At 35.8% G+C, this 27,302-nt stretch overlaps 1 protein-coding gene across 4 annotated transcripts in view; it reads right to left on the bottom strand.

Annotated features, from left to right (window-relative positions):
- The window catches only part of ROCK2 (Rho associated coiled-coil containing protein kinase 2), a 149,511-nt gene that overhangs the window by 104,424 nt on the left and 17,785 nt on the right, over window positions 1-27,302 (bottom strand). The gene's annotated exons all lie outside the window — the stretch shown is intronic.

Raw genomic sequence — 27,302 nt, 5'->3', positions numbered from 1 at the left:
GATAGGGAACCCAAGGTTGAGTAAGGATAGTGTTGATGTGTTGTGAGGTTGTTAACCATTGTCATAGGGCAATGTGTACGAACTGTTAAATGAGTAACTATTTTGTTCTGTAAGCCTTCATCTAAAGTGAGAATAGCAGCACAACTGGAAGAGCGTAGTTGATGTCATTGAACTGTGCATGTAGAAATTTTTGAAATGGTGTATCTTTGGCTATGTATATTTTCACCAAAAAAAAAAAAAGGTCGAGAAAGGAGACGGTTGACATGTTGTGGGGTTGTTAACGAATGTTATAGAACAATATGTGTACTACTGTTTCATGAGAAACTATTTGTTCTGTAAGCCTTCACCTGAAGTACAATAAAAAAAAAAAAAATAGAACAAAATGAATCTGTCACTTCAAGAAAAATAATTGACAGTATTTTTGTTGCCAATGATAAAAAAATTCGAGCTTTCAAGCAAAAATTAAGATTTTGGGAACGTCTATTTGCCACTGTGAGGTTGGGAACTTCCCAATACTTCTCTAACTGGTGATATTAATAAAGGTGATTTTGGGATATTATATAATGAAATATGTCAATATGGAAGATCTGTATAACTCAGTGAACCAATATATTCCAAATGACCAATGCATGATGTTACAAAATCATGTGTTAAGTATCCACTCAAAGTGCAAGATATACCAACGGATTTAGATGTAACAAAAAAAACTGACTGATATGGTTTTAGACTCCTTATTGCAACTAGCCTTTAAAAAAACTACCACTTATCAAGTTTTAGTATAGGATCAAGAAGAATAGTCTCAATTAAGTGACAGGTTAAAATAATTACCTCTCTCCCTTTCCCAACTACATATATGTGTAACACCAATTTTTCTTCATTTACTTCACCTAAGACAACATATCACACCAGAATGCATAAAAAAAGCAGACATGAGAATCTAGCTGTCTCTTCTTACAGTCAGACATTAAAAAGATTTGCAAAAATGTAGAACAATACCACTCTTCTCACTAAAATTTTTTGTTTTGGAAAATACCCTTTTTTAAAGAAATATGTTATTTATGTTATCATATGAGTTTATTACAATTATTTGAAACAAAGTCACAAATGCCTATTTTGAAAATTTCTCAGTTTTAGTGCATATTTTTAAATAATATTTTTTTTAACTTTTAAGGTTTTTTTAAAAACAGCTTTATTGAGGTAAAATTTACCTATAATAAACAGCACACATTTAAAGTGTACAACTTAATAAGTTTTGATATATATATATATATATATATATACATTCATGAAAACAAAAAACACAATTGATTCAATGAAGATATACATCAATCCCAAAAATTTCCTCATGCCCCTTAATAATCCCTCTCTCTTGCTTCTCACAACATCAATCCACTGTCCACAAGTACCAATACTTCCTGTCACTACAGATTAGTTTGAAATGTGTATAATTTTATATAGATGAAATCATATAGTATGTACTCTTTTCGCCTGGCTTCTTTCACTTAAAATAATAATTTTAAGATTCATCCATGTTTTACATGTATTCATTCTTTTTATTGCCGGATAGGATTCCATCCTACGGATATATCACAATTTGTTTATCTGCTCACCTACTGAGGGGCATTTGGGTTGTTTCCAGTAACTATTACAAATAAAGCTCTACGTACATTCATGTACAAGATTTTTATGGACATATGCTTTTATTTCTCTTGAATAAATGCCCAAGAGTAGAATAACTGGGTCATTTTTAACTTTTTAAGAAACTGCAAAAACCCTTTTCAAAGTAGTTGAACAATTTTACATTCTCATCAGCAGTTAGTTTCTCTACATTTTCACCAACACTTGTCATGATCATCAGTCTTTTTAATGTTAGACATTCTAACATGTGTCGTAGTATCACACTGTGGTTTTAATTTTCACTTCACTAATTACTAAAGATGTTGGCCATCTTTTAGTGTGTTTATCATCTACACAATACAATACATATTTATAGATATAACCCACAAAAACAAAAGCTGTCTACCTAGCATAAAAAACAGGAGAGTTCTCAAGCTCAGCGTTGCTCTCCTGTAACACTGCACGTGCAGGGCATCATCACAGGCTCCATGTTGCCCCATGGTACTTTGGAGACATGGGGAACTGATGTAAACATGCAGCTCTGGCTACTGTTTTTGCCATAAGTAATAAAGCCCTTTGTCTCTGACTCGGAAGTCTCAAGTTTTCTGCCAATATTCATGAAAGAGTAACAGGCTAACTTACTAACTTAAGAGCCACTTTGGAAGACAATTTGGCAGTTTCTTAAAAAGCTAAACACAGTCTTACCATATGATCCAGTAACCGTGCTCCTAGGTATTTATCCAAACGAATCAAAAACGTATCTCTACCAAAAATCTGCACACAAATGTTTGTAGTAGCTTTATTCATAACTGCCGAAAACTCGAAGCAACCAAGATGTCCTTCAGTAGGTGAATGGATACAAGTACATCCATACAATGGAATATTACTCGTGAGCTATCAAGACACAAAAAACCACGGAGGAACCTTAAAAGCACACTGCTAAGTGAAAGAAGCCAGTCTGAAAAGATTATATACTATGACCCCCAACTGTATGACAATTTTGGAAAAGGCAAAACTATAAAGAGAGTAAAAAGATCAGTGGTTGCCAGGCAAGGAATGAATACGTGGATACAGAGGATTTTTAGGACAGTGAAAGTATTCCGTATGGTACTGTAATGATGGATACGTGACATTCTACATTTGTCAAAACCCACAGAACAGTACAACACAATATAACTAATAATAATCTATCAATATTGATTCATCAATGGTACATCAACTGTATTATTAAATATACGACATTAAGGCAAGATACCAAAAATGGGAAAGTTAAGGGGAGCGACACATATGGTAACTCTGTACTATCTGCTTAATTTTCTGTAAACCTAAATCCGCTCTAAAAAAAAAAGTCTATTAATTAGAAGAAAAAAAAGGTAGCAAGAAACAGAATAATCAGCAGTGAATGAGTGCACCAAATTTATTCTCTTCTACAGTGGACACTGTCATATTTTAAATATTTTTTGGTTTACCTAATATCTCATTGTAATTTTAATTTTCATCTTTTTAAAAATTGGGAACTATTTTTATATCTTTGTTATTGCATTCCTTTGGTGAATTGTCTATATACTTTAACTACTTTCTCTAATGATATTTGATACTTTGTAGTGAATTTTACTCTTTATATTAACTCTTTATATTAATAAGACATTAATGCATTGTCTACCTTTTAGGTCATATGGTTTTTCTGAGTTTGTTACCTTCCTTTTAACTTTCTTTCTCTTTTAGTCTTGTGTTACTTTCAGCAAATAAAACTACCATTTTTTCTTACGATTGCTTTCCTATCAAGATAGAAATTTCTATAGTTTCATTTTGTTTATGGTTTCTAATTTTACCTTTATCCTCTTTAACTATTTGGAGTTTATTTTAGTGTAGGTTATAAAGTAAGAAAATGACTTCATTTTTCCTTCAAATACTTAAGCAACTATGCATGATTTTTTTCTTTATAAGTATATACTTCTATTTTTTCTTACTGTATAAAATACGTAACACAATTGAAAAAATGTGGGAAACAGCTTAAAAAAATTATAGTATTTTTCCTACAATCTGCATAAATATATAAATATACATATATAAGGATATCTTTGATATCCAGATGTTAATAATAAAAAATGACTGAAAAGTCCTCAAGTAGAGGAATGATAAATAATTTATAATACATGCAAGCAATGAAATACTTTAGAGCTATTAAGAAGAATAAGATAGATTTAAATGTACTAGTATAGAAATATAAATAGATATTGTTGAATGAATAAAGCACATTAGGATTCAAAGAATGACCAAAAAAAATTATTAAAACAATCAGTCATTTGCATTTCACAATAACAATAAGGCTCTACTCAGAGATCCATGTAGCAATTAAAAATATTACTACAAATGTTTTTCAATTTCTTGCTCCCTTCATATCAGTTCTGACTGGTATATATGCTTGGTCTGCATGTTCTATAAAGGAACTGATTCAGGCCTTTCATATACCAGCTTTTTAGTTACTAATATTCACTGAAACACAGTACTGTTGAATGCATTTAAAATACCATATGAATGGTTTAGAACTTCATTTGGCAGCATATTTGCTGCTACCAATATATTACAGTTTCCAATATATACATATATATGCCATACTGGAAATATAGCATGCTGTATTTACACGAATATCCTCATTATTTTACACACCATCAAATCCAGTAAGTTTAGAAAGCAAAACAAACTACACACAGCATTAATTTTGCTTTTCATGTTTCCTTATATTGGAATACTACTGAAATCTACTTATAAAAGCTATAAAGTCACAATTAAATTAGGCCAGTATCCCAACATGCATGATTCACTGTTGTGTGTTTGCCACAAAGATATTCTTCAAATAGCTAAACCATATTGTGGCATGTGATAAACCAGACAAATATGCTGCTTAAATATGGATGTGCTTGCAAAATTATTCATCTGCTTAAACAACATATCCAAAAACATTCTCCCATGAAAAGAGCTACAAAAAAAAAAAAAAAAGGGTGAGGGGAATGTATGTTACAAATAAGGCTATATTCCTTAAAGGGAAGGTACATATAAAAAAAAACTGAAATATTCTTTTATTAATATTTCATGTATATTTTCATCCACAGGAAAAAAATCTATAATAATGGGTAATCCAACTATCTAAACTCAATCTGTTCAATTTAATGATTATCTATATGCTAGGCACAGTGGTGTAAATTAGGAATATAACTAAAATAACTTTATTTATATCCTGTCTCCTTGTCCAGAAAAAGAAAGACCTAAGACTGGTAACTAAAACCTGGTCCTTGCACTCAAGTGGCTTTTACTTTATTTAGGAGGAGACATAAACTTAAAACAAATACTTCCAATAAAGGCGAAAATTTTCTTAATAGAACTGTGGTCAACTTACAAAAGTACCCTTGTAATCAGTGTTACAAAGTAAAGAGCATCATAACACAGAACATAATGTCCAATAACAGGGTAACAGCTAAGGAAATTACATATATATACATGTATTATATCATATGTAAATACAAATAAACATTATAAACACTTAATTCAATATTGTGCGTTTGTTCAAAAAAAATTTTTTTTTTAATGAACAATATAGGGAAACGTTTATGCTACAAGTGTTATGGAAACAAAATGGAGACAAAGTTGAACATGAGGTACACTCTCCGGTTTAAAAAATTAAAATTAAATTATGAAGAAAAAGAGTTATACACACACACACACACACACACACACACACACACCCCAAAACACTAAGAGTATCTCTGAGTGGTCATAAAATAAGTTGTATTTTAATTCTTCTTACATTTTCCAATTTTCTGTAATAATCATCTACTATTCTTATAATCTTGAATCTAGTAAACTTTTTAAAAGATAGCCATAATTTTTTCTGGCAAACTATTTCACAAAGAGCAAGGTCCTGTTTATCTGCTAGCCAGGTAATACTGTACAAAGAACTTTGAACTTTTTCTCATAATATAGTGAGAAAACTCATTAAAATACAGACTGGTAAGGTGTCAAGTCCATCCAATGAGAAAAAAAATAGCCTCTTCAACGTATAATGCCGGGACAATTACATTTCCACATACAAAAAAATAAATTTGGATGCTTACCTCACACCATATACAAACATTAACTCAAAATGGATCAACAACCTAAATATAAAAGTTAAAACATTAAAACTCTTAGAAGAAAACAGGGATAAATATTCATAACCTTAGATTTGGCGATGGATTCTTAGATAAGACACCAAAAACACAAGCAATAAAAGATAAAATAGATAAATTGAACTTCATTAAAATTAAAAGCTTTTGTGCATCAAAGAACATTATCAAGAAAGTGAAAAGACACCTACAAAAGGGCAGAAAATATCTGCAAATCATATATCTGATAAGAGCTTAACAGCCAGAATATATAAAGAACTACAACTCAACAATAAAAACACAAATAACCCAATTTAAAAAATGGGCAAGGCGGTAGGGTTAGCAGCCAATGTCACAGAACAATATGTGTATTAACTGTTAAATGAAAAACTAATTTGCTCTATAAACCTTCATCTAAAGCACAATTTAAAAAGAAAAAAGAAAGAAAAAATGGGCAAGGGACTTGAATAGACATTTCTTTATAGAAGATATACAAATGGCTAATAATCACGTGAAAAGTTCAACATAAGATTAACACTTCACATCCACTAGGATAGCTATTAAAAAAAAAGAAGAAGAAGAAAAGAAGAAGTGTTGGCAAGAACGTGGAAAAATTAGAACCCTTGTATGCTGCTGGTAGGAATGTAAAATGGTGCAGTCACTGTGGAGAACAGTTTGGTAGTTCCACAAAAAGTTAAACACAGAATGGATAGGTGTTAGGGCCCAAGAAAATTCAGAATTTATATCATTTTTATATAAAACATTATCAATATTAAACTTTTTTCCATGATAAATTTGCATCCATACTTTGTCATTTTATAAAGAGAAAAAACATGACACATTTATAAAATAATAATGGCAGCGTTAAGAAATTCTATAGCAAAATTCTGCAGTGGCTTGGCTGTGTGGTTCTGGTTCAGGATCTCTCATGAAGTTGCAGTCAAGATGTTACCTAGGGAGAATGTTCCAAGGCACAACAATTAGTCTCTATTAGCCTGGAGCAACAGAGGAAGAAGCAGCATCAGGAATAGAAGGAGGATATGAAATATGTTTCCTCCATAAAGAACTGTCTTCTTTGCTGTGAGACCAGAAGAACTGAATAGTGCCCAACTACCACTACTGAACACTCTGATCAAAGATTCTATAGCAGAATCCCGATTGAAAGCGGGGAAAATGCAGAACAGAATTTCAAATTTTCATGGACTCCAGACTTCCTGGAGCCATGAAGGTTGGATGAATCCCTGAAACTACTGCCCTGAGATAATCTTTAAACCTTAAACAAAAATATCCCTGAAGTCTTCTTAAAACCAAACAATAGCTTTCCTAGTAAAAAATGTCTGCCTTAAGCATTATGCTCTTTTAAGGACTGTCTATATGGGATCAAACTGACAAAAGCAACTCAAAAGATTAGATAGGAACCTTAGGGGGCAGTGAATTTATGTTAATGAGGGAGGACAACTCAGAAAAGGAGGGTGAGAACAGTTGCACTACTCAAAGAATGTAATCAATGTCACTAAGTTGCACATGTAGAAACTGTTGAATTGGTGTATGTTTTGCGTGCATATTCTCAACAACAACAACAAAATAAGTAAAATTTAAATTAAAAAAAAAAAATTCTATAGCATAGGGAACACGTGAACAGCTAGGAATGAAAAATTCTTCCATAGTATTTAATTTCCTATACTCCAAAGAAGGAAAGACTCAACAAAGTAAAAGGTTACACAAACAAGGACTTATTCTCTATAGTTCTGGCATCTGCCTCTTCTACCAGTGAACTTCTCTTTCAGGTATGTAATCAGTCTTCACATCTCACTTAAAAGATAACAGGTAAAACAGGTTCTGGAACACCCAGGCTTTAAAGATATTTTGCCATAATAGATTACAAAAGTTAAATTTCTTTAAGTAAATGTTTTATATGACCACATATTTTAAGTGATTCTTGGCACTCTTGGGCTCTAGGATGTGCTGTGTTTGTTCCATGATTGCTATTATGTGATTCCAGGACAATAAAGGGAGTGGGTTAAAACAAAATAGTAAGAGAACAAAACCCAAAAATGCATCAAAATTTCTCAATGAATTAAAAGAGATTTGAATAGGCTAGAAGAGTCAAGCTGTCTTCCTCAGATCCTAAGTGCAATAATTTAAAGTTAACCATACGAAAAGCTAAAGATTTAACTGATGATGAACACTAGCATAGTTAAGAGACTTCAAGCAAAGGCTAGTTTGAGGCCTTTTTCAGACTAACTCTCATCAACGGTGTGTACTTTAAGGTTCAATTACCACCTAGTCTAGGGTTAACGATGGTTTTCAGGTGTGCAAATTCAGAAACATTTTGTTTTAACTTCTCCCTGGAATAGTGAGGAACCAGAAAAATGATACATAATAACCAAATTCATAAAAGATATATATCTTATAAATTAATAAAGAAAAGGGAAAAAGTGGTCTGCAACAATGAATTTAGTCACTTGCACAGGGCACACCCTAAATAAAGAAATTAATTTACCAAACAGTAGATCTCTTGGAAATAAAGATTTAAAACAAAGAAGCCCTGATGATGCAACGGTTAAATGCCTGGCTATTAACCAAAATGTTGGTGGTTCGAATATACCTAGCAGCTCCGTGGGAGAAAGACCTGGTGGAAAACCCTACGGGGCAGTTCCATTCTATCACATGGGGTCACTATGAGTTGAAAATAAACTCAACAGAACTTAGCAACAGCAACAAAAAGGCATGGCTTAGTTTAAAAAAAAAAAAAAAAAAAAGTGCTTTGGAGTCAGACAGACCTGAAACAGAATATGAACTCTGCCACTACCACCAAGTTACATAACTTCTATAAACCTCGACAGCAACAGTAAAAGAGTTAATACAACTTTGCAGGATTGCTATGTAAAGAAAATGAAATGATGTCTATAAAACACCAGGTACATATATAAAAAGAACTCTATTTAGGGTAACAATTAATATTGATTTTAAAAAGCTATAAAACACACACACGCATTTCTAAACACCTTACTCCCTTGGCAGTACAAAAGAAATGATGGAAACTTTTAAGTATCTTATCAGGTTGAATTAGGTTCAGCTGCAAGTGACAAAACCACAACAGCTAGGGGTCATCAGGGACCCAGGCTTCTCCGCTTTGTTACTGTCAAACTAAATACACTGCTTTCAACTCATGATACAGGATGGCAACCACCAACACCAGCCATTACTTCTACATTTTAATCAGCACTAAAAAGGAACGTGCAAAAAACCAGCTGCCAGGCAGTGCAACTCATGGCGACCCCACGGGTGTCAGAGTAAAACTGTGTTCCACAGGGTTTTCAATGGCTGATTTTTCAGAAGTAGATTGCCAGGACTTTCTTCTGAGGCACCTCTGGGTGGACTCAAACTTCCAATCTTTGGGTTAGCAGCCAAGCAAGTTAACCATGTGCACCACCTGTGCAAGAAAAGGATCTATGCGCTCCCTGCAAGAACTCTTCCTTGCAGTTGTTCAACCAAACACCCTGTGTTCATATTCCTTAGGCCACAGCTTACTCATGTGGCCGATCATAGCCACAAAAAAATGCTTAGGAATGTAGTTTTTATTCTTTTCAGCCCAAATCCAACTAAAGCTTGGAGTTCTCCTAGTACAGAGGTAGAAGATATTAGATATTTGGGCCACTAGGAAGGAGTCTCTGTCATAATGTGTGTACTACTTTGTTGATATTCTTTACCATTACCAGGTTCCTTCAATAATACTATTTTACTGTGCAGTTGCAATTAGCTGAATTATAACTTAAATTAATTTACATTTAAATTTAAGGAAGACACCATCATTAGGTCCTTGATGACATAACATAATAAAGACAGAAACAACACAAACATGTATTGTCTGCCATGTGCCAGCACTGTGATAAGCAATTTACATAAATTACGGCATTAATGAGTTATTTCATACAGGTCTTACTCTAGTCCTAATGGGTTTTTTTTAATGCTTAGGGGATTGAGTTAAAATATCTAGAACTTCTACTTTCAGATAAAATAATAGGAACTGAATTTAACCACCTACCCCACCCCACCTTAAACAACTAATATCCAGAAAAAAATAGGTGAAACAAGGATTTTCAAGACATCGGATATCAGTCAACAATAGGCAGTGATCCCTAAAAGGGAGAAACAAAGAAAGCCCTAAAATGGCTGCTGCTTACAACCTGGAGACAGTTTCCAGGTGACCAAGCCTAGAGAGGAAATCTAGGCAGAGTCTAGCAGTCTCACTGGATTGAGAAGGCAAGAGCTAGAACACAGGAAGACTAGGTGGTTACAAGGCAGCATACCAGAGGGGAGAAGCCGCACAGAGAGAAAATGTCGGAAATGTGAAGGAGGTCCCCTTAGTCTTCAGCTGAGTACTGACCACAGCATATATGTGAGATTTCTTGAAGCCAAGGGGAAAAAACCACTAGAAAGGATCAGAGAGAATAAACCCTGGAGCCGACAGATGGTCAAGAATAGTTCCTGCCATACTAGCCAGATTGGAAAACCTTACAATTCATGGGGCTTGAGGTACAGTACTCAAAAGCGTTGGCCTCAGTAGCACGGAAAAAGTAGCTGGTTTCTTTTCCTGTGTAACAAAGATTGACACAAAAGGATCACACTACTTCAAGGAACTTAACTACATCCCAGCTAAAGTTCAAGATCATTTATAATAATAGAAAAATATCTAGCAACCAACAAGGTAAAATTAGCAACGTTTGAACACCAATAAAAAATAACTAAGTAACCAAAACCGAAAACCCACTGCTGTCGAGTCAATTTTGACACATAGAGACACTATAGGACAGAGTAGAAATGCCCCATAGGGTTTCTATGGAGCAGCTGGTAGATTCGAACTGCCAACCGTTTTTGGTTACCAGCTGAACGCTTAACCACTGCGCCAGCAGGGCTCCACCAAGTAACCCAAGGAGTAGGGAAATTTGACAGGAGGTTAAGAGAATGAAAAGACAAACCACACAGATGGGGACAAAATATTTGCAAATCACGTATCTGATAAAGAACTTGTATCTGGAATATATGAAGTTATCAAAACTCAATAATAAAAAAAAAATCCAATTTTTAAAAAATGAGCAAAAGATGTGAACACTTAACCAAAGAAGACAGATGACCAAAACATCACATGAAAAGATGTTCAATATCATTATTTGTTAGAGAAATGCAATTAAAACCACAATGAAATACCATTACATACCTATTAAACCCAAACCATTGTCATCAAGTCAATTCCTATTCATGGTGACCCATGTATTAGGGTAAAACTGCTCCACAAGCAATCTGGAGGGCATTACGCTGACAGAATTTAGTCAGTCACAGGACAAGTATTGTATAAGACCACAATTATAAGAACTCAAGAAAAGGTTTAAACACAGAAGAAGATATTCTTTGATGGTTACTAGGGTAGGGAGGGAGAGAGAGGGTTATTCACTAACTAGATAGTAGACAAGATTTGTCTTAGGTGAAGGGAAGGACAGCACACAGTACAGGGGAAGTCAGCACAACTGGACTAAACCAAAGCTAAGAAGTTTCCTGAATACAACCAAACACTTAAGAGAGACAGAGTAGCACGGGCAGAGGTCTGGGGGCTATGATTTCAGAGGACATCTAGATCAACTAGCATAACAAAGTTTATTAAGAAAATGTTCTGCATCCTACTTTGGTGAGTGGCGTCTGGGGTCTTAAAAGCTAGCGAGCGGCCATCTAAGAGGCATCAATTGGTCCCAAGACACCTGGAGTAAAGGAGAATGAAGAACACCAAAGTCACAGGGAAAATATTAGCCCAAGAGACAAAGGGGCCACATAAACCAGCGACTTCATCAGCCTGAGACCAGAAGAACTGGATGGTGCCCAGCTACCACCAATGACCGCCCTGACAGGGAGCACAACAGAGAGTGCCTGATGGAGCAGGGGAAGGGTGAGGTGCAGAATTCAAACTGTAGTAAAAAAGACTAGACTTAATGTTCTAAATGAGACTGGAGGAACCCCAGAAAGCATGGCCCCCAGAGTCTCTGTCAACCCAGAACTAAAACAATTCCCGAGGCCAACTCTTCAGACAAAAAGATTGGAATGGACTGTGGGACATACAATGATACTCCTAAAGAGTGTGCTTCGTACCTCAAGTAGATACATGAGACTAAATAGGCAGCTTCTGTCCGGAGGTGAGATGAGAAGGCAGAGAGGGTTAGGAGCTGGTTGAATGGACATGGTAAATCAGGGGTGGAAAGGAGTAGTGTGCTGTCACAGTATAGGGAGCACAATTAGGGTCACATACCAATGTATGTATAAATTTTTGTATGAGAGACTAACATGAACTGTAAACTTTCACTTAAACTATAACAACAAAAAAAAAACTGCTCCACAAGGAATTCTTGACTACAGTCTTTATGGAAGCAATTTGCCGGACCTTTCTTCCACAGAGCCAGTGGGTAGCCTCAAAGTGCCAACCTTAGGCTGATCGCAAACCACTTCCACCATCCAGGACATTACATACCTATTAGAATGACCAAAACTGAAGACTGACTGTAACAACTTCTGGCAAGTCTGTGTAGCAACTGGAAATCTAATACATTGCTGGTGGGAATATACAGTGTTACAACTATTTTAAAAAACAATTTGGCAGTTTCTTAAACATATAACTACCATATGACTCAGTCATTACATTACCCAAAAGATATGAAAGCAATTTCCATACGAAGACTTGTACTCGAATGTTCACAGCAGATTTGTGATAGCTAAAAACTGGAAACAAATGTCCATCAACATCTGAACAGATGAACAAATTCTAGTTATCTCCTTCCAATGGGATATAGCTCAGTAATAAAAAGGAATGAACTACTGATACATGCAAAAACATGGATGAATCACAAAATAATTATGTTAACTAAAAGACGTGAGAAAAAAACTACATATAGTATACTTCCATTTATATAAAGTCTATAAAATACAAACTAATCTACAGCAACAGAAAACAAAAGATCAGTGCTTACTTGAAGACCCAAAATTGGGGTAAACAGGGTTGGGAAGAGAAGGGAGGAAGGGAGCACAAAGGGACAAGAGGAAACTTTAGAGTGTAATGGACATGTTCACTATATTGACCATGGTGATGGTTTCACATGTGTACACATATATCAACATTTATCAAATTGCATATTTTAAATATGTACAATTTACTGTATGTCAATTATAATTCAATAAAGCTACCATTTAGTGCACATTTACTGTATATTAAGCGTTTTACATAATTATTCTAGGATGTATCTAATTAATAAATGGCTCATTTACTTACTAGGATAAGTCTGAAATGAAACGAAGTAATTTTCAAATACTCTAATATAGCCAAAAATAAGCCAAAAGAGTGTGACTCAATTTAATTGTGTTAACAGCTTTGCAATTTGGAGAATTTTTTTTTTCCTACTACCTAAAAATAACCTCAAGAAATGCCACCATATGAAGAGATTAAGTGATGTACTTAGGAAAATATGTACGATGTACAAAGAAAAATAATTTAATAAAGAAAAACATTTAAAAATATTATTTAAACTTGTTTAATAAAATGTTTTCTATTCTAAGAAAATTATCGCTCTATTTAATACAAAGAGCTAGGGAAAGAAGCATTAGCTTCTGGGGTTAAACAATATAAACAGAAATAAAATTTTGAATTTATATAGATAGATCAATTCACATAATAAAGCTCAGTAATATTCTCTGCCTTAGAAGGTTGACTATAAACTTACTGTTAAACATATTTAATAAGTCCTTATTTAAATAACATGTAAAATAATCACACCTAGAGATCTTTGTAGTTTCTTTTTCATTAATTACCTCTAAATTAAAGTTATAAAGCCACACAGAAATGTCACTATCTTTATTTTAATCTAAGTGGAAAAGGCACAAATCACAGCCCAAATATAGTTCTAATTTTTTTTTTCTTCTGTTTACAGAAACTTAAATTTAAATTTAAGATAGTAGTTCAGGGCTCAAGAGCATGTATTCATATGAACAAGGCACAAGCTGCATGGCCTTTTATAATCTAGCCCTGGAAGCCACACAGTACCACTTCCACCATACTCTACTAGCCAAAGTAGTTACAAAAGCGGGCCTAGATACAAGGAGAGGGAATACACACCTCCCACCGCTAAACAGGAAGAGTATCAAAGAATTTGTGAGCATGTTTCAAAACCACGATATGCAAAAAGTAAGCTGTCTTTCAACAGGTACTTGAAAAGATGTGTATGTTGGGTAGGTGGGCAGATGGGGAGAAGGGATGGACAGTTGTAATATGCTGGAGAAAGCACTGCACTTAGGAATTCAGACAGCCAAGTTTTAACATTGATTTTGCCAGTCAATTCTCATTATTCACGGTAGTTATGTTCTATAAAGTCACCACAGACACTGAATTAGCAAATAACTGCTCCTAGCAGACATACAGGGTTAGGTTCCTGCGAGCCTCTGGTCATAAGCTTTTCATCAACTGATCAATACATAAACTTATTTTATGTGTGTTTCGGTTTGAAGACACCTTATTTAATATATATGATGATTCATCAATATTGGACTCACGGGCAATAGCACTATAACGCAGGCCTGAACAAAGCTTATCTAATATATGTATTTTTTCTATAAAGCACTTAGGAACACTAGACAGCAAGTCAGTACTATACTTGGGAGCCATTTTAAACAGCAAAATCATCAACAAAAAATATCAAATTGCAAAAAACGTGGTGGTAGATCATGAAAAGACATTAAAAATAGATCATGAAAAGAACAATTGTTTACAGTATGAGAGCTGAAACACGAAGGCAGAGCAACGCTTTGTTCGACCTCAGCTGGGAACACGTGCATTGAGTGACTCTTATTTTTTCGTATCTCCATGCATGTCCAAGAATGTCTGCAAATAACCACGAAAGCACCAGGAGTATTGACTTTGGGCTTACTATTAGAGAACAGACAAATTCGCAAATACAGAATCCATGAATGTAAGGGTCTATTATATGTGAATTTATGAAGTCCCAACAAATCTGAGCTGTACATGTCCTCATTTCACAAATGGAAAAACTTACACCACCAAAAACTTACTGTGAAATTTTGATGATTCATTGACAGGGCAACTATGTAAATATTTTGTCAATTCTAAGGCACTATATAGGCATAATTTGAAATAGCATGCAAAGATTTCTTCTAAAAAAATATTTTTCTTGAAATAACACCTTGACTGTGAGTCTGGACAATGTCTTAATTCTCCTTTGCTTCTGTAAACTGCAGATATTAAAATAACATGCCTGCATGTGACTAAAAACCACAGTAACACATAAATAAGTATTTTGTTTGAATCAAGCTATTTCACAAATTTGTACAACTTCGGGCATTCTGCTTTTTAGTATTAGAAGTAGATATTATAATGATGATTATTATTATTAAAGCAGTATTTTTGAAGACTTGCTATATATTTGTCACTATGTGCTTTTGATTACTTCATTTTATCTTAATAATTACATAAAGGAAGAATCATTATTATCCCGATTTTAATGAGAGGAAACTGACAGGGTTAGAGTTAAGTAACTCACAAGATGATATAGCAAAGACTAGATATAAACCCAAATATGACTCTGGAGCCTGAGCCCTTAAACACTGTTATACTGCCTTTGTTAAACAGGAATTACTTTTATGAATGAAGTGTCATCAAGAGAAATGTTCACAATAAATATTGGGGGGGGGTTCTAAGTAGTTTATGTGCTTTGATGATACATCATGATACTTTAAATTTTAAAATTTCATATGCAACAGGAACAATTTCATGTTTATATTACAACAGTAAGTATTTCAATATATGTTGGTCATTATTCAACAATACCTATATTTCAATAAGTCAATAACTTAGACCTCTATAATACAGATCACCAATATTTTTAAATATATATAAAGAACAGGAGCCCTGGTGGTGCAGTGCTTAGCCACTCAGCTGCTAACCAAAAGGTCAGAGGCTCGAACCCACCAGCTGCTCTGCAGGAGAAAGATGTGGCAGTCTGCTTCTGTAAAGATTTACAGCCTTGGATATCCTATGGTGCAGTGCTACTCTGTCCTAAAGGGTCACTATGAGTCGGAATCAACTTGACAGCAATGGTAACAGGATGTAAAGAACACTCTTTTTGGTGGTTCTACAGATTTTTACACACAAATACATATAAATAAGAGTATGACTAGGTCTTCTGATTTAATCCAATATCACTGTTTGGGGGGGGAGGTTGTTATTTTTTTAAGTTGGGAAGGGATCTTGACAAAGTTTTTTTTTCTTTCTTGCTTGCTGTTGTTGTTAGCTGCCATCGAGTAAGCCCCCAGCACATGGCAACCCCACGCACAATAAGAACAGACCATTGTGATCCGCAGGGTTTTCACAGGCTGGTTTTCAGAAGCAGATTGCCAGGCCTTTCTTAGTCTGTCTTAATCTGGAAGCTCCACCAAAACCTGTTCATAGCAACACACACAGTCTCCACTGACAGACAGGTGGTTGCTGTACATGATGTGCATTGGCTGGGAATCCAACCTGGCTCTCCTGCATGAAAAGTGAGAATTCTGCCACTGAACCATCAATGCCCTTTTTCACTTTAATATGACTTTAATACAGACATATTTAAAAGATTTCCCACTATGACTGCAAAAGTGGGAAACTATTCTAACCAGAAGGGGTCATAAATTTTTAGTTTTACTTTTTTATTATTATTGTACTTTAGATGAAGGTTTACAGAACAAACTAGCCTCTCATTAAACAGGACACATATTGTTTTGTGACACTGGTTACCAACCCCACAACATGTCAACACTGTCCCTTATCAACCTTGGGTTCCCTAATACCAGCTTTCCTGTCCCCTTCTACCTTCTAGTCCTTGCCCCTGGGCTGGTGTGCCCCATTAGTCTCGTTTTGTTTTATGGGCCTGTCCAATCCTTGGCCAAAAGGTGAACCTCAGGTGTGACTTCATTACTGAGCTAAAAGGGTCTGATACTCCAGGGGTTTCTCCAGCCTTTGTCAGGCCATTAAGTCTGCTCTTTTTTTCGTGAGTTAGAATTTTGTTCTACATTTTTCTCCAGCTCTGTCTGGGACAGTGGTGGGAGCTGGGCACCATCTAGTTGTGCTGGACTCAGTCTGGTGGAGGCTGTAGTAGCTATGGTCCACCAGTCCCTTGGACCAATCTTCCCATTGTGTCCTTAGCTTTCTTCATTCTCCCTTGCTCCTGGTGGCGTGACACCAGTGGAGTATCTAAGATGGCTGCTCATAAGCTTTTAAGATCCCAGAAGCTACTCACCAAAGTAGAAAATAGAACATTTTCTTTATAAATTATGTGATGCCAATTGCACTAGATGCCTCCTGAGAAGGGGTCATAATTTTTTAGAAATGTCTGAAACCATATTTGAATACACACGTATTTCTATGTACAGAACATGTTACTTTGATGTCACTGGGAAAATGAAATAAATCTAACACATCAGTAAAAGCACTTCTGAACAGTGCCTGGCATATATATATATATATATATATACACACATATACACACACATACACACACACACACACACACACATATACAGGATATGTAGTAACAACTACATATCTCACTAATATTTTTATCATTGCTATAGACAGTAACTTTAATACTCCTTGCTGTCAAGTCAATTCCGACTCATAGTGACCCTACAGGACAGAGTAGAACTGCCCTATAGAGCTTCCAAGGCTGTAATCTTTACAGAAGCAGGCTACCACCTTTCTCTGGCAGAGCAGCTGGTGAGTTCGAATTGACAACCTTTCAGTTAGCAGCTGAGCACTTAACCACTGTGCCACCAGGACTCCTATAACTTTAATAGTATAATAAAAACCTCTACTCAATACGCTTGTTTTAAGTATTTATCATTTAAAAACTAATTTAAAATATTTATTTTCTGTAGTTTAAATTTTATGTCCAGCATTTACATTACCATTTTCCATTAACTAAGTATTTTATCTACACTTTCCACCATAGAAATGCTAACAAGAATTATGAGTTCATATTAGCAACCACTACTTGGAACACTTCTTTAAGGAAATTCCCTTTTGAGTTTTATAAACCAACTGTCAATTATAATTACATAACTAGGTCAGTTTCTGAAAATATCACTGTAAATACATCTTTGTCTTCCCCATTCAGAATCTGACTTCAAACTAAATCCACTGAGGTAGAAGTTTTTCCATATATCCACATATAGCATATCAGTAATATCTGGAGAGTTGAAATTTTTATTCTAAGCAGAGGGATATGCATACAGAAAAAACTTAGAGATGCGAAGAAAAATGGTACAGCTTCAAATGAAAGTTACTTAATATGCACGGAATTTGAAGGGCAGAAGAGGACTAAGGGACAAGAAACAGGGATGTAGAAGTCAGATCACATGAGAGAAAAGTAGCATTTTTAACTTTTTCCTGAATGAATGGGAAATTAGTCATTTAAGTACTTTAAATTAAGGAGTAACATGATGAGATTTACATTTTATAAGAGTAGTCCCGCCAGAGTGAAGAAAATGGATAGGAGAGACTAGAAAAGCTAAAGGAAAGAATGTAAGAATAACAATAATGTAGAAAAGAGATGATAATCACTTGAAATAAAAAAAGTAGCTATGGAATGGAAGAAAGTGAATAATTTTTTGGAGGTAATATTCAAAATGACTTGGGGACTAAATGTAAGGTGAAGGATGACAGATATCCAAATTTCTGACTTGATCCAACCTAGATGGATGGCAGAAACAACCACTGAGTCTAAGACCACAGGAAACTAAGCTGATCTGGGAGCAGAGGGAGAAAAAGGTTTTCATTTTTGACATGTTGATCTTCAGATGTTTGTGGTACATTCAACTGGAGATGCCAAATAGGTAGCTGGATGGGTGGGCCCGAAGCTCAGGTGCAAGCTGTCAGATGGAAAAATGGAAGTCATCAACATACAAATGAAAAAGTCCTGGAAACAGATCCAAGCCCAAGAAGGCAAAGAATGCTTTAAAAAAAAAACGAAGAGACTAAGTAAGGAACATTACCATTTAAAGGACTAGCAGCGAAAGAAAAGACAGAAAAGGAGCCTGAGGAGAAGCAGCCAGAGATGCTCAGGGAACTCATTATACTGTTACAGAGACCAGAAGAAGGCAGCATTTTAAGAAGCGTCAAATACTTCCAAGCATTCAACAAACTGATGGTTTTAGCAACAAGGAAGTGAGGATGATCTTGGAGCACGCTGTTTTAATGAGTGATAGGGGTCGGGAAGGCAAATTATAGTGTATTTTGGAATAAACAGAAAGTGAGGCAGTAAAAGAGAAGAAGACAAGTTTGGGCTTTTGGTTTTGCTGGGGAGTAGAGGAGCAAAAGCTAGAAAGAACTGAAATATCTTTCTAGGGATATTTTGGTTATTTGTTTTGTTTTGTTTTAGGTGAGACATCTGAACGTGTTTAACAAGATAAAAAAAAGAACCAGAATTAAGAGAAATTAAAGACAAAGACAGTTAATTAGCAGGAAGGAAAGAAGGAGATCTAGACCACAGCTGGAGAATTAGCCTCAGACAGACAGAATGATGGACATATCTCATCAACTGAAACAGAAGGAGGAAAAAATGGCACAAATGAGGTAAACTGGTGAGTCAAGTAATAGGAAATTTAAGGGATCTCCTTTTCATGGCTTCTATTTTCTCATGAAGTAGCAAGATCTTTGAAGGATACTTTGTTTCTTAAATTTAAAGAAAGAAAAAACAATGTTTAAAATAGCCCCTATGAGGAATGAAAGAATTTGCCCTGCAACTCTTGCAGGAATTAGAAGACCAGATATTCAGTTACCACTACTCTGAGTGGTTGTGTGATTTTTTTTTCCCCATCACAGTTCAACAAACAGCTTTTGTGTAGGACAGAGAGACAAACATCCAGAGCCTAGGTTTTGCCAGATGCATATGATGGAAATTCAACTGAGCAAAGAAACTGAGAATTCTGGGAAGAGGTCTAAAGTGATTAACAGTGGATTCTTAATGGATACAATGCCTGATTGTAAACGAAGCATTTGGTGGAGAGAGGTGTCAAGGAACTACAGATCTCAAAAATATCAATAATGGGTCCAATGAAAGGAATGTGGAAGACAGCTACCTGGCCAAATGACTGAAATAGATACATTCCAAAGAAAGGTGATCCAATAGAATGTGGAAATTATCAAACAATTATCATTAATATCACGTGCCAGTAAAACTCTGACAACGATAATTCAAAAAAGGTTGCAGTAGTACATAGGCAGGGAACTGCCACAAAGTCAAGCTGGATTCAGAAGAGGACATGGAATGAGGGGTATCATTGTTGATGTCAGATGGATCTTGGCTGAAAGCAAAGAATACCAGAAAGATATTTACCTGTGTTTTATAGACTATACAAAGGCATTTAACTGTGTGGATCATAACAAATTATGGATAACATTACAAAGAATGGAAATTCCAGAACACTTAATTGTGCTCATGTGGAACCTGTACACAGACCAAGAGGCAGATGGTTCGACCAGAACAAGGGGATACTGCATGGCTTAAATTCAGGAAAGGTGTGCATCAAGGTTGTATCCTTTCACCACACTTATTAAATCTGTATGTTGAGCAAATAATCCAAGAAGAAGAAGGCGGCATCAGGACTGGAGGAAGACTCATCAACAGCTTGCAGTATGCAGATGACACAACCTTGCTTGCTGAAAGCGGAGAGGACTTGAAGCACTTACTGATGAAGATCAAAGACTACAGCCTTCAGCATGGATTACACTTCAACACAAAAAAAATAAAAATCCTCACAACTGGACCAATAAGCAACATCATGATAAACAGAGAAAATATTGAATGAAGTTGTCAAGCATTTCATTTTACTTGGATCCATAATACAGCCAGAATGTTCCTTAGAAGCGAGGATGGTGAGACTTCGTCTCGCGTACTTTGGACATGTTATCAGAAGGGACCAGTCCCTAGAGAAGGACATCATGCTTGGTAAAGTGGAGGGTCAGCAAAAAAGAGGAAGACCGTCAACAAGATGGACTGACAGAGTGGCTGCAACAATGGGCTCCAACATAGCAACGTTTGTGAGTATGGCGCAGGACTGGGCAGTGTTTCATTCTGTTGTACATGGGGTCGCTATGAGTTAGAACTGACTTGATGGCACTTAACAGTAAAAGGAAAGAGATTAATGTCAGGAGCAGAATGTTTATGATCTCAAAGGTAAAGGTGATTTCAGGTAATGATTAAGCTCCACGGGAGTAAGTAAATAAATTAAGTGAAGGTAAAGCAGGGCTTCAAACAGGTTCTTTCCAGTTCAACCCCTCTGCTCAGAATATTCATCTCTACCCCAGATACACTGAATCAGAATCTACATTTTGATTCATCACCTGGGGATCTTGTTGAAATGTAGATTCTGACTCAGTATATCTGGGGGGGTGGAAATGCAAATTAAAATCACCTGAGGCTCTCATTAAACTGCAGATTTTGATTCAGTATATCTGGGGTGAAACTGAAAATTCTCAGCAGGGAGTCAAACTGGAATGAACCAGTTCAAAGCCTTAAGGTAAAGATTACTGCACTAGAGATGAAGCAATTAGGCAACTATGAGGCCAGGGTACTCGGCAGACTGTTAACATAAACACTGAATTCACCTCGAATGATGGCACTACCTTATGTGGAAAGAAGATTATGAGTCAGATGCCCATGTCTTCAATGAACAAGAGGACCTGACCAAGAAAGAAGTCAATAGGTGACAGCCATGAGGAACGGTAGAGGATATATACTCCAACTACATGAGACCTAACAGCAGGACTTTTAACTGAAAGGTTTTATAGTTACAGGAAGCTGCAGTGCAAAGTGAGAACAACCCTCCCCCTTCCTACTCTGACATATGTAAGGATTAAAAGAAAATACAAGTTAAACTGAAAAAAAAAAAAAAAAACCCTTGCCATCGAGTCAATTCCAACCCATAGCGACCCTAGAGGACAGAGCAGAACTGCCCCATAAGGTTTCCAAGGAGCAGCTGGTGGATGTGAACTGCCGACCTTTTGGTTAGCAGCCGAGCTCTGAATCACTGCGTCTCCAGAGCTCCACAAGCAACACTAGAGAGGGCTATAAGGGAGGCCATGTCCTCAGAGGAAACATCTAAGTATTAGTTAAAGCAAAGATAAAAGTAATATTTAGTAACCCGATGCTACTGAGTCAAATCTGACTGACTGTGACCCTATAGGACAGAGTAGAACTGACCCATTTAAGGTTTCCGAAGAGCAACCTTTTGGTTAGCAGCTAAGCTCTTAACCTCTGCGCCAAAAGAATTTGAACATGCAAGTGAATACGTGAACCTTAAAACAAGAGAGACAGGCTCCGAAAGGCAAAAAGTAATGTTTGAAAAGGAGGGGGTGAATGGGTAGGACAACAAGAGTGAAGAGAAATGCCTACAAAGGCTTATATTTTGGACATGAAAAAACAATGAAATGAGGTTTGATGGGATTATTTCTTGTGAAGGTGGCCAAGAGGACATATTCTAAGAGTTCTCTGGTAGAGGAGAAAGACATCAGACCTCTCAGGAGTCAGTCAGTGTCTGGAATGACTACAATTAGAAGGAAGTCTGTATCTTGTGTGTGAGAGGATTCAGACTTCTTTGGAAGGAGCCAAATGAAATTTGGATGAATTGTGTTGGTGTAAAGCCTGCAGACAAAAGTCCTGGTGGTTAGACTTAATCTGTAAGAACTAAGAGTAGGTCACCACATACCTCAGACTATAAAAATCAACATTTGTCCTTGACCATAGGGAACCCCTAGTTTGGAGCTCTGCTATATATCACAACATGTAGGGTGTGAAGGAGTCCCTGGGTGGCACAAATGGTTAAGCGCTCGACTACTAGCAGTTAAGCGCTCTACCACTAGCCGAACAGTTGGCAGTTAGAACCCATCCACAGGTGCCTCAGAAGAAAGGCCTGTCAATCTGCTACCAAAAGTTCACAGCCTTGAAGACCGTATGGAGTAGTTCTACTCTACACGTATGGGATCACCATGAGTCAGATCAACTCGACAGCAACTAACAAGAAGTAGGGTGAGATATAGAAATAAAAAGATCTCATTAATCAAACAAGACATTCCCCCATCTTTGTCCCTCTAGACCTAGTTTCCTCATTTGTAAAATGAAGGAGCTGAACTAGAACCATTACCATTCAGTTAACAGGCAAAAGAAAATTAATGGCAACAAACCTTATACGTAGACTCCCAATTAGTAATCCAAACTAACCATTCAATAAAGCTTCCTAAACACATACTTGGAAGACACATAAGGATGACTATCAAATGGTCCCAACTCTAGAAGAGCTTATGGTCTGATATATAATTTTTCCTGCTGCCGTCAAGTCGGCTCCAACTCATAGCGATCCTATAGGACAGAGCAGAACTGCCCTGTAGGGTTTCCAAGGAGCAACTGGTGGATTCAAACTGTCAACTTTTTGCTTAGCAGCTGTAGCTCTTAACCAATGCACCACCGAGGCGCCTGGTATATAACACAGATAGGTAATAATCATAATACCATATGGTAATCGCTAACAACAAAGGGAGGAGCCCTGGTGGCACAGCAGTTAAAGCGCTCAGCTGCTAACCAAAAGGTCAGCACTTCGAACCCACCAGCTGCTCTGCAGAAGAAAGATGTGGCAGTCTGCTTCTGTAAAGATTTATAGCCTCGGAAACCCTACCAGAGCTGTTCTACTCTGTCTTCTATAGAGTCGCTATAAGTTAGAATCAACTCGACAGCAGTGGGTTTGGTTTTCTGGTAACAACAGAGGTATACACAAAGTACTATGAGAATAAAGAAAAGGAAGAAAATAACTGCACGGGACCAGAGAAGGGGGTGAGTAGGAATTAAAGAAGACCTCACAAATAAAATAATTTAAGGTAGGACTTAAAGGATGATTAAAACACAGAAAAGAATTTCAACAGATGATCAATCTCATTAATAATCAAATATTGAGATGCAAATAAAAAGAAAAGGGAGATATTTGGGTTTTTTTCCCACACATCAGACTGGCAAATAATGTAAAAAGGCTGATAATATTCAGTCTAGCAAGGATATGCAATTATGCATATTCTCAGTACTACTGAGGGAAGCTATAATCTTGACAGCAACTAACAACAACAACAACATAGTCTTTTAAAAAGACAATTGAGATTATTTTGGAATTTTAAATGTGTATACCCTTTAACTAACAATTCCATTTCTAGAAATCTAATCTACAAAAATAACTGCATGTGCACAGAAATATTTACAAGGATGTTCTCTGCAATAATATTTGTAACAGAAAGAAAAACAAACAACCTAAATGTTTATCAATATTGGAATAGTACAATAAATTACGGTACATCCAGACAATGAAATACTCCACAGCCTTTAAAAGGAATTAGATGACTACTAAGTTCTGATTGGAAAGAGCTCCAAAATAAATGAAAAAAGGATATACAGAACAACAGATATGGTATAGTTACACTGTTTTTTTAAAAAAAGAACAAGTACCATATTTTTATGCAAATAACACGTGTTGTAAGTTTTTTTTCCAACTACGTCCTCCCCTACTCAAGGTATTTTCATAAACAAGCTATGCTAACAAGTAAAAAAATATTAGCATAGTGTGTTTACGAAAATATCGGCTGTGGTTGGCAAAAAAAATAGATCACATATGTTATTTGTGTAAAATATGGTATTCATAGGCATATAAAAAAGAAAAGTGATACACTGATAGATGTATTATAAAGTGGTTGCCTCAAGAGAATGAGATCAAGCAGAAAAGGATACAAACATAAGAGTTTATAAACACTTTTATAAGTTTTAAGTTTTTAAATGGGCATGTATCACTTTTGTAATTATAAAATGAAGTTTGTTTTGATTATTTTGGTTTTTTTGTAAGCTGACAAAGCAGGGAAGGAGAAAAACATTCCAGGTAGAGATAAAGGCAAACAGTATAAAAGAACATGGTATATTCAGGCATCAGTGCAAGTAATAATTCCCTCTATCCCTGGTCCTGCTCACTCCCTTCCGTTTCACATCTCGAAGGGTAAAAAACTCCTCTCCCCCAAAGCCAATTATCTCTGAGCCATAAATTCCACCAAGACTTTTCCCCACTATTCTCTCCTGACCATAAAGGTCCACACAAAACCCCTAACCTTTACCTCTAACGGAGTGGACAAAGAGACAGGCATATAAGCATAGAGACCAAGCACAAGGTAAGAAAAGTTTATGCTGAAGTCTCTCTAAAAAAAACCACTTAAATATAAACTTTAAGGCAAAGTAGATAAAATTTACTTCCTAATTCATAAATGCCACAAAAGGGAAATAGTATATAATGTGTCACCACAATAATGGTTACCAATAGGCTTCTCCTCATACTCATTTCAACCACATCTAAATACTAATTCAGTCTTTCCTAGCTTATAGAAACATGAATTCTAATTCCAGGAGGTTGTTAAACAGTTGGCAATAGACTTACATAACAAAACCCAGCTCTATTACACATCCTAAACCCCAAAATCAGCTTTGAAATGTTGATTCACCTTTCAATCTGTCACTGCTAATTAACAGTACATTAACTGCTTAAAAACAACGTGGGTTGAGTCAGTGAAAATACAAGCAAGGAGATTTTACAGAACACTTACATATGAATAAAAATTAAATCGTTGTGCAAAGATCTGGTAGAAATTAGACTGACTTCTTGCAGGCTGAAAGTAGATAAATCCAAAGATGATAACAGGCCTAGAATGAAACAGCAGCTCTCCATCTTAGAGCTGTGTGACTCTGGGAAAGTCATTTAACCTCTCTGAGCCTGTTTCCTCATCAGTAAAAATTAAGATACAACCAGAACTACAAAAGAATATTGTAAAAATTAAGTAATATATGTAAAAGCATCCAACAAAATGTCTCGCATACTTTATATATATATTCCATAAAACACTGAATATACATATATATACTATATAAAACAGCACATTATTTTTTACAATCCTTTAAATGAACAAAATTATTTAGAATAACTAGTATATCCTCTTAAATTTCTAATGTGACTGTACAGAATCTACAAAATAAAACTGAGACTAAAAATATAAATTAACGTATCAACTTTCAAGCAACTTACAACATATAAAACAAACTCAAGTTATAATTATTAACTCAAAGTTGCCTTCTTATGCCCAAACCACCAATGAAAAAATAATTACAATAAAGAAATTTAAAAAATCAGATATATTTTCCCTACTTAAGTCCCAAATCATCTTGTAATATGACATTTTATTTTGACATGATCCAAGAAAATTAAAGTTACTCATTACAGTGGCCATGAATGCAGAATGATAATACCCAATACTATTGTGCTACTTGTATTTTTTTTTTTTTTTTTTTAACATAATAAAGTTAAAATTCCCCTAGGATGCCTAATGACCACAATCCGTATCAGAGGTGCTACAGCTGCAGCTGGCATCTTCCGGACTATTTTTCATAGTTGTTTTTAAACTTGCTTTGTTACAAAAGTTGCTAAACTCAAGCTGCAGATAAGAAATGTTGGTGTAACCCAATTCCTCTTTTAAATAAACCTCATATAAAGCATAATTAAGTTTCTTAAGTAAATAAAGCAAAATTCTCAGTCATTACTTTTCCTCATATTTATATACCAGGATTTCTAATATTTCACATTATATAGGGCAACCAGTTCAATATCATCTCTACTAAAAAAGAGTAAAACTTAGCTTATTCTCTTAGGTGGGAAAAGTGACATTTGGAGTCCAATAAAACAATCCAAAAAAAAAATAAATGTGAGCTAATATTCACCCAATGCAACTATTTATGCTTAGTGAATTAAAAAGCAAAACGGCAACTTACTTTCATTCATTGATCTAATACTTCAGAGAACCTAGTACGTGGCAAGTAGGGGCAGTGGTGGTTTAGTGGTAGATTCTCTCACCTTCCATGTGGAGACCCGGGTTTGATTCCTGGCCAATGTACCTTAAGAGCAGCCACCACCTGTCTGTCAGTGGAGGCTTGCATGTTGCTATGATGCTGAAGAGATTTCAGGAAAGCTTCCAGACTAAGACAGACTAAAAAGAAAAGCCTGGCAATCTACTTCCAAAAATCAGCCAATGAAAATCCTATGGATCACAAAGGTCCAATACCACTGTGCATGGGGCAACCATGAGTCAGGGGGCTAACTCAACAGTATCTAACAACAATATGGGCCAAGTAATGTGTTACCCTTTAAGTAAAAAGACAGGCTGACGGGGATTGGACAGCCCCATAAAACAAAACGGGACTAATGAGACACAGCAGTCCAGGGACAAGGACTAGAAGGAAGAAGGGGACAGGAAAGCTGGTGATAGGGAACCCAAGGTTGAGTAAGGACAGTGCTGAGATGTAGTGGGGTTGTTAACCATTGTCATAGGGCAACATGTGTACTAACTGTTTAATGAGAAACTATTTTGTTCTGTAAACCTTCATCTAAAGTGAG

This window comes from Trichechus manatus, unplaced genomic scaffold (assembly GCF_000243295.1).
Source record: "Trichechus manatus latirostris isolate Lorelei unplaced genomic scaffold, TriManLat1.0 scaffold00023, whole genome shotgun sequence".
In the NCBI taxonomy this organism is placed as follows: domain Eukaryota; kingdom Metazoa; phylum Chordata; class Mammalia; order Sirenia; family Trichechidae; genus Trichechus; species Trichechus manatus.
This window is presented reverse-complemented; position numbering and strand designations above follow the sequence as displayed.